The 7,250-nt window shown below is 37.3% G+C and overlaps 1 non-coding gene across 1 annotated transcript; it reads left to right on the forward strand.

Annotated features, from left to right (window-relative positions):
• The first annotated feature begins 6,075 nt into the window (after positions 1-6,075).
• On the forward strand, positions 6,076-6,182 carry LOC128281169 (small nucleolar RNA R71). Its single transcript, XR_008271381.1, has one exon. It is a non-coding gene; the product is annotated as a small nucleolar RNA R71 (small nucleolar RNA).
• Positions 6,183-7,250: the final 1,068 nt, after the last annotated feature.

Raw genomic sequence — 7,250 nt, forward strand, 5'->3', positions numbered from 1 at the left:
TTTTCAAAAGTACCGAATATTTACAAAACTACCACGCATATGAAAATAGTTTTAAGAGTTTCCGCGTAAAAGTAATGTTTTAAATTAGATCGATTAGAACGCGTTTTCCCGGACTAAGTGCAAGTTAATAATTGAAACTATTTTAAGGTCAATGCAGTTTCAAAATCACTCTCATGTGATATCGCCAGATTCGGCCATAACGTCCAAGCTGGGTTTGGGGTGTTACAGGGCTAACTTTTATGATAGTAAATAATATGTGATGACGTTTATGGATTTAATGAACCGAGTATTTCAGCCCTACTTGGATCAATTTGTGGTACTGTTCATCGACGACTTCTTGGTATATTCTAAGACAGAAGATGAACACGATGAGCATCTTAGAGTGGTTCTACAGATTCTTCGTAAGAAACAGTTGTATGCAAAGTTCAGCAAGTGTGACTACTGGCTTCGGGAAGTCACATTTCTGGGACATATAGTTTCTGCTGAGAGGATTGATTGCGATTTTCGTGTGATAGGTTTTAAATAGTTATAATGAATCGTTCTTGAAACTAACTATTATGACGATGTAGGCAAGTGTACCTATCGAACAGTAATATAGTTTTAGCAAGACCGAATTGTCAAACCCAAAGGAACTAAAAGTACTAGTAATGACTGTCTCTTTATTATCTAGCCTAAGAATAAAGGGGGTTTTGTTTTAACTAATTAATTATCTAAACTAAAAATTCACAGAAAGTAGAATTGGGGGATTACATTTGGAAAACAATTGAATTAAGACAATACCTAAGGAAAAATCCACCTAGACTTTACTTGTTATTCTGGCTCCGAATCGGACGATTTGTTCATTTAACTTGTTCCGTAGAGATCCCTAAGTTATGTTATTATCCTTATTCAAGACTAATAACGTCTAATCCCTAGATTGAATAATTGAGATGTTTCTCTAATTAACACCCTAAGGTTGCTTAACTCGATCTATGGATCCTCTTATTAGGTTTCACCCTAATCTGGCAAAATCTTGTCACCCTATCTCTAGGCGCGCAATCATCTCCGCTTAATTATGACAAATATACTCTTAGATAGGATCTATTCCTCTTCTGAATAAGAGCTTATCTTGAATCAATATCCTGGATATCAAAACAAGAATTAAGAACACACAATTAAAAACAAGTTAAATATTTATCATGCAATTCAGAAAATAATAACAAAATTCATCTTAGGTTTCATTCCCCTTAGGTATTTAGGGGATTTAGTTCATAACTTAAAAGGAAAACATCTCAGAGAATAACGAATACAAAACATAAAGAAAACCCAAAACTCCTGAAGGGAAATTGAGGGGAGATCTTCAGTCTTGATGATGGATTTGGCTTCTGAGATGGAACAATCGGCTTTTTTCGAGTAATTCCTTCCTCCCTCTCTGTGCCTCCCCTTTTCTTCCTCCTCTAGGGTGTATTTATAGGCATTGGAATGCTTAAGAACCCTCGAAATTAGCCTTTTCCGAATTGGAATCAACTTGGGCTCAGCAGGGACACTCCCGTATGAGTCGTGCTTTGATTATGCCAAATTGACACGGCCGTGTGGTCCGCCCGTGTGAGGAAGTCCAGGCTGTGTTGATTTCGTACTTTGGCCCATTTTCTCCATTTTTGGCCCGTTTCTTATTCCTTTCGCTCTCCTATGTTCTCCTAAGTAGAAAACATGAAATTAAGGCATTAGGAGCATAGAATTCACCAATTCTAAGGGAAAATCATTCATAAAATGTGTTAAGCATGGGGTAAAAAATATGTATAAGTTACGATTTATCAAATACCCCCACACTTAAGCATTTACTTGTCCTCAAGCAAAATCCTCAACTTATAATCAAAATAAATTCTTCTCAACTTATAATTTTGATCGAAAATATCTCAAAATAATCCATAAGTAATCGTACATTGAAAATTCAACTGAAAGAACATCAAAGTTTCAATCATTCCAAGTTGAGCACTTTATCATGAAAATATAGGTGTCTCCCTTCGTCTAAGTAATTAACTTTGATTCAAAATGTCACAGATTCACTCAAATCACTCGAGGTGTTTAAGGATAATAAATGAAGCACTCAGTAGTCAATAATGAAAAGTCATTACCATAGGCTTGCATGAAAATCACATCTCCACCACTATAAATTGAGATGATACGTCAGTCAAAAGGTCTTTAGAGGGTTGTAACGTAGCTTTGGTTAGGGGGTGTGGTTACAAGCTGAAAGAAACGGTTAGTATTGAGATTGAATTGAAAAATCACTGAACTAGAAAAAGATTTAATCATCACTTGCGTACAACAGAGCTTCTTCTCAGAAAATGGAATTTAACTTCTTTGGCTCAAAAGATTACTACTAATATGTATACATACACATTTTTTTTAATTAAGAACAAGTTAAATAACATAGACTAACTATTAAGAACAAGACATAGCTAAGCAACTATTTCAATTCAAATCTCGACAAAAATAGGGATCAAAATTAATTTAGGGGATTTCAACAATAATGGGTTAAGGGTTAATATTAAGGGTAATATAAGAAATGGCTTGTTAGGCTCAAGGGGGTTCACTAGGGGTTAATTGTAGAGGTAGGCTTTTCATGGCATGAGTGGGTTAATCTTACGTGCCTTAATCATTTTGATATATCAAATCAAATGATGTGGTCTTGACATGGATAATCAAGCAAGTTCTAGAATAACAGTTTCAATTACTGACACACTCAAAGTAATAATAAAAGTGAGCATGAAAGAGTTAATAGATACTCAAAAGGCTCAAAAATCTCACAAAAATTATGGATTTTTGATGTTTAAAGCTTGTGAATTCCAACTCAAAGTAATACCTAAACTTTGGGGAAACAACCTAAAATTTTAAATTCTTAAAAATCAACTTATCATGCTTGATTCTCTTAATGTCTTAAAGTTTAAACAATCAATGCATAAATGCCTATGTTTTAATTCAAGATATATCAATCAAAATCATAAATCAATCAAATTTTATCCTGAATACGATATGAGAGCTTTTCAAGAGAACAAGGCAGTCATTCAGAGATTTTTCTAATAATGAAATGGATACCCCCCACACTTAAGATGTACACTGTCCTCAATGTACAAAGATAGATATTTTGACAAATGTAAGTGTAAGTTCATAAGATAGGGAGAAAAGTGAAACTTCCTGAGTTAAAAATGGGTGAAATTCCTGGATTAGCGAGAGCGAGTTGTTGGAAGTAAAGCTAGAGGACAAACATGATTCTGAAGGACAAAAGGGGAATTGGGGGACTAATTTGATAGTAATCATAAAGATAAGTCGTGTTTAAAAACAAAAAAAATCTTTAAAATTAATAAAAAAATAAAATAAGATAGATAATCTAATTTTTCAAGTGGCATGGCCGGTTCACACGCCAATGTGGATCGTGTCTCGCCCGTGTTTGTCGCAAAGTGAGATGTCGTCACACGGCCTTTGGGCACGCCCGTGTGTATAGGCCGTGTGGCTACATAATCATGTTACACAACCGTGTGTGATGTGGTTCGCTTCTCCCACTGTCGTGTAACTCTGTAAATGCCCGTGGTCATTTGGCAGATTCGACCACGACCAAGTCGCACGCCCGTGTTTGGAAAGATAATTTTTATCCTGCTTTCGCACAGCTGTATCCCACGGTCGTGTCTGGCTTTGTTCGCTTCTCCCACGCCCGTGTATGTAGGCTCACGCCCATGTTAGTTTAACAGGTTTGACCACGGTTGCTTGGCACGGACGTGTCGAACGCCCGCGTTGATTTGACAGGTTCGGCCACGGGTTCTCGACACGGGCGTGTCGAACGCCCATGTTGTTTTGGAAGGTTCACCCATGGCCATGTCGCACGGCCGTGGCAATTTATCATAGCCCGTGTTTGGGAAATATTTGCCCTGTTTTCCCACGACCCTAAGCACGCCCATGTTCTTGGCCGTGTCTGTGTGGAAAAACCTGTGTTCAAGATCTCTGTTAGTAAGTTAGGTGTTAAATACTAAAATTTAAAGAAATTAATATTGTTAGTGCTCGGGTTGCCTCCCGAGAAGCGCTTATTTATAGTCTAAGCTCGACTTACCTCTCCATTGAATGGTCATGATGGTTCGAGGAGTTTATACTCCTCATTCCTGCTATCATTCTCATCAAAATAAGGTTTCAGACGGGTGTTGTTTACCTTAAAAGTGCCAAACTTAGGATGACTTACCTCGACTATACCGAATGGTAAAATGCTAAGTACCGTAAGAGGGATTTCTTCATTTGGTTTGGTAGTGACAATGTGAGGATCTGTGGCATCTAATAATACTTTATCGCCAACCTTAAGTTTATTTGGGAAGGTATTGAGCTTGTTCTGGCGTAGTTTTGGTTTATCGTGTGTCATCAGTTTATGCGTCCGCCATTCATCTAGCTCCTCAATTTGTAGCCTTCGATTTTCATAAATAGGTCCTCTGCTACTGCTTGAGAATGACTCATGTGCTTCCTTCAGACTCATTTCCTGCAAAGTAGGTTGTACCATATCGTCAGTTTTAGTAGAATGGTTTAGACGATCACCTTCAATTTCCGATGTGGTGCCAGAATTGTGAGCTTGAAGGGTGATTGTTTCGTCTCCCACACAGAGTGTGAGCTCACCTGTGCAAACATTAATAATCGTTTGAGCAGTTTCTAAAAAGGGACGTCTTAAAATCAAAGGAGTGTTGCTATCCTTCTCTATGTCTAGAACAATGAAGTCAACGGGAAATATAAATTTATCGACTATAACTAGCACTTCTTCAATAATACCCCTAGGGAATCTTATAGTTTTATCTGCTAATTGAATGCTCATCCTAGTCTCTTTGGGTTTCCCAAGACCTAATTATTTGAACATTTTGTAGGGCATGACATTAATACTAGCCCCTAAATTAGCTAATGCACTATTAACATCTAAACTACCATTTAAGCAAGGAATCATAAAACTCCTTGGATCTTTTAGTTTGTTGGGTAGTTTATTTTGGAGAATAGCTGAGAAAATTGCGTTTAGCTCCACATGCGACTCCTCGTCCAACTTTCGCTTATTTGCTAAAGGCTCTTTTAAAAATTTCATTGCGTTTGGCATCTGCGATAGAGCTTCAATAAACGGTAAGTTAATATGTAATTTTTTTAAGAGTTTAAGGAATTTACCAAATTGTTCATCTGAGCGGTCTTTCCTTGTCGCATTGAGGTATGGCATACGAAGTTTATATTCAGCATTCACTAATTTGTTTTTATTATGACCTACCTCACCTTGACCTCTGCTTACCACAGTTTCTTGTCTCGGTTCTGGCTCAGGCTCAACTACTCATTCTTCATCTTGAATATTAATTGCATTGAGCTGTTCCCTTAGGTTGGGTTCAGTATTACTTGGCAAGCTACCTTGTGGTCGTTCGGAGATTAGTTTGGACAGCTGGCCTATCTGAGTTTTGAGCCATTGGATCGATGCTTGTTGATTTTTAAGTGTTGTCTCGGTGTTCTGAAAACGGGTTTCTGACACCGAGATAAATTTAGATAGCATATCTTCAAGGTTCGGCTTTTTCTTTTGTTGGTAGGGTGGTTGTTGGAAGCCTAGAGGATGTTGTGGTCTTTGATTTCCTTGACCGCCCCAATGAGAAATTAGGATGGTTCCTCCAACCTGCATTATAAGTGTTACTATATGGGTTATTTTGGGATCTAGAGTTATTGTTACTCATATATTGAACTTGTTCCTCCTCGATGCTAGGGTTAAAGGGTTGATACTCTGTGCATGCTCCTCCTCCATTCTTCTCGCACCTCATTACTGGATGTACCTGAGTAGAACCAAGTAAACCATCAATCTTTTTATTTAGAAGTTCTACCTGGTTTGACAGCATAGTAGCCGAATCGACGTTATAAACGCATGTTGTTTTATTTGGCTTAGTCTTCATGACTTGCCACTGATAGTTATTCAGTGACATCTCTTCAATAAATTCATAAACATTTTCAGGTGTTTTATTATTGATGGTTCCACCAGCAGCTGCATCAACCATTTGTCGAGTCGAAGGATTCAGGCCATTATGGAACGTCTGAACCTATAGCCAAAGCGGTAACCTATGGTGAGGGCACATTTTCAGTAAGTGCTTATATCTCTCCCATGCATCGTAAAGTGTTTCTAAATCCATCTGCACAAAAGAAGAGATATCATTACGTAATTTAGCCGTTTTAGCCGGCGAAAAATATTTTAGCAAAAAATTTTCGGTCATTTGTTCCCAAGTAGTAATTGACCCTCGTGGTAACGAGTTCAACCACTGTTTAGCTTTGTTCCTCAATGAAAATGGAAACAACCGAAGATGTATGGCATCATCAGAAATGCCATTGATTTTAAATGTATCGCATAGTTCCAAAAAGTTTGCTAAGTGAGCGTTGGGATCTTCATCCTGCAAACCATCAAACTGATCAAACTGTTGTATCATTTGAATTGTGTTAGGTTTCAGGTCAAAAGTATTTGCAGCTACAGTAGGTCTAACTATGCTCGATTTAGTTCCTGTTAAAGAAGGTTTAGCATAATCATACATAGTGCGTGGAGCAAGATTTTGATTAACCGCAATTGCAGGAGGTAGCTGATTGTCTTGGTTTTCAGCCATCTCTTCGGTTAGGGGTTGAGTATCGTCCTCTTGCTCGTTCTCTGTGTATCTTACGCTTGGCCTTATTTCTCTTTGGTTTCTGCGAACTGTGCGATCGATTTCTTCATCAAAAAGTAGTGGTCCTGACGGGTTTCTTCTAGTCATAAAGTATAAAAACCTGCCAAGAGAAAGAAAAAGTAAATTAATAAATAAAAATAAAATTTAAATTAAATTAAATTGCAAGAAAAATAAATGGCTAAAGTAATAAAAATTAAGCGTCCCTAATATCTTAGTTCTCCGGCAACGGCGCCAAAAAACTTGATCGCGATTTTTGTGTGATAGGTTTTAAATACTTATAATGAATCGATCTTGAAACTAACTATTACCACGATGTAGGCAAGTGTACCTATCGAACAGTAGTATAGTTTTAGCAAGACCGGATTGTCAAACCCAAAAGGAACTAAAAGTACTAGTAATGACTGTCTTTTTATTAACTAGCCTAAGAATAAGGGGGTTTTGTTTTAACTAACTAATTATCTAAACTAAGAATTCACAGAAATTAGAATAGGGGGATTACTTTCAGAAAATGATTGAATTAAGACAATACCTAAGGAAAAATCCACCTAGACTTTACTTGTTATTCTGACTCCGAATCGGATG

Source organism: Gossypium arboreum, chromosome 9, assembly GCF_025698485.1.
Source record: "Gossypium arboreum isolate Shixiya-1 chromosome 9, ASM2569848v2, whole genome shotgun sequence".
In the NCBI taxonomy this organism is placed as follows: Eukaryota; Viridiplantae; Streptophyta; class Magnoliopsida; order Malvales; family Malvaceae; genus Gossypium; species Gossypium arboreum.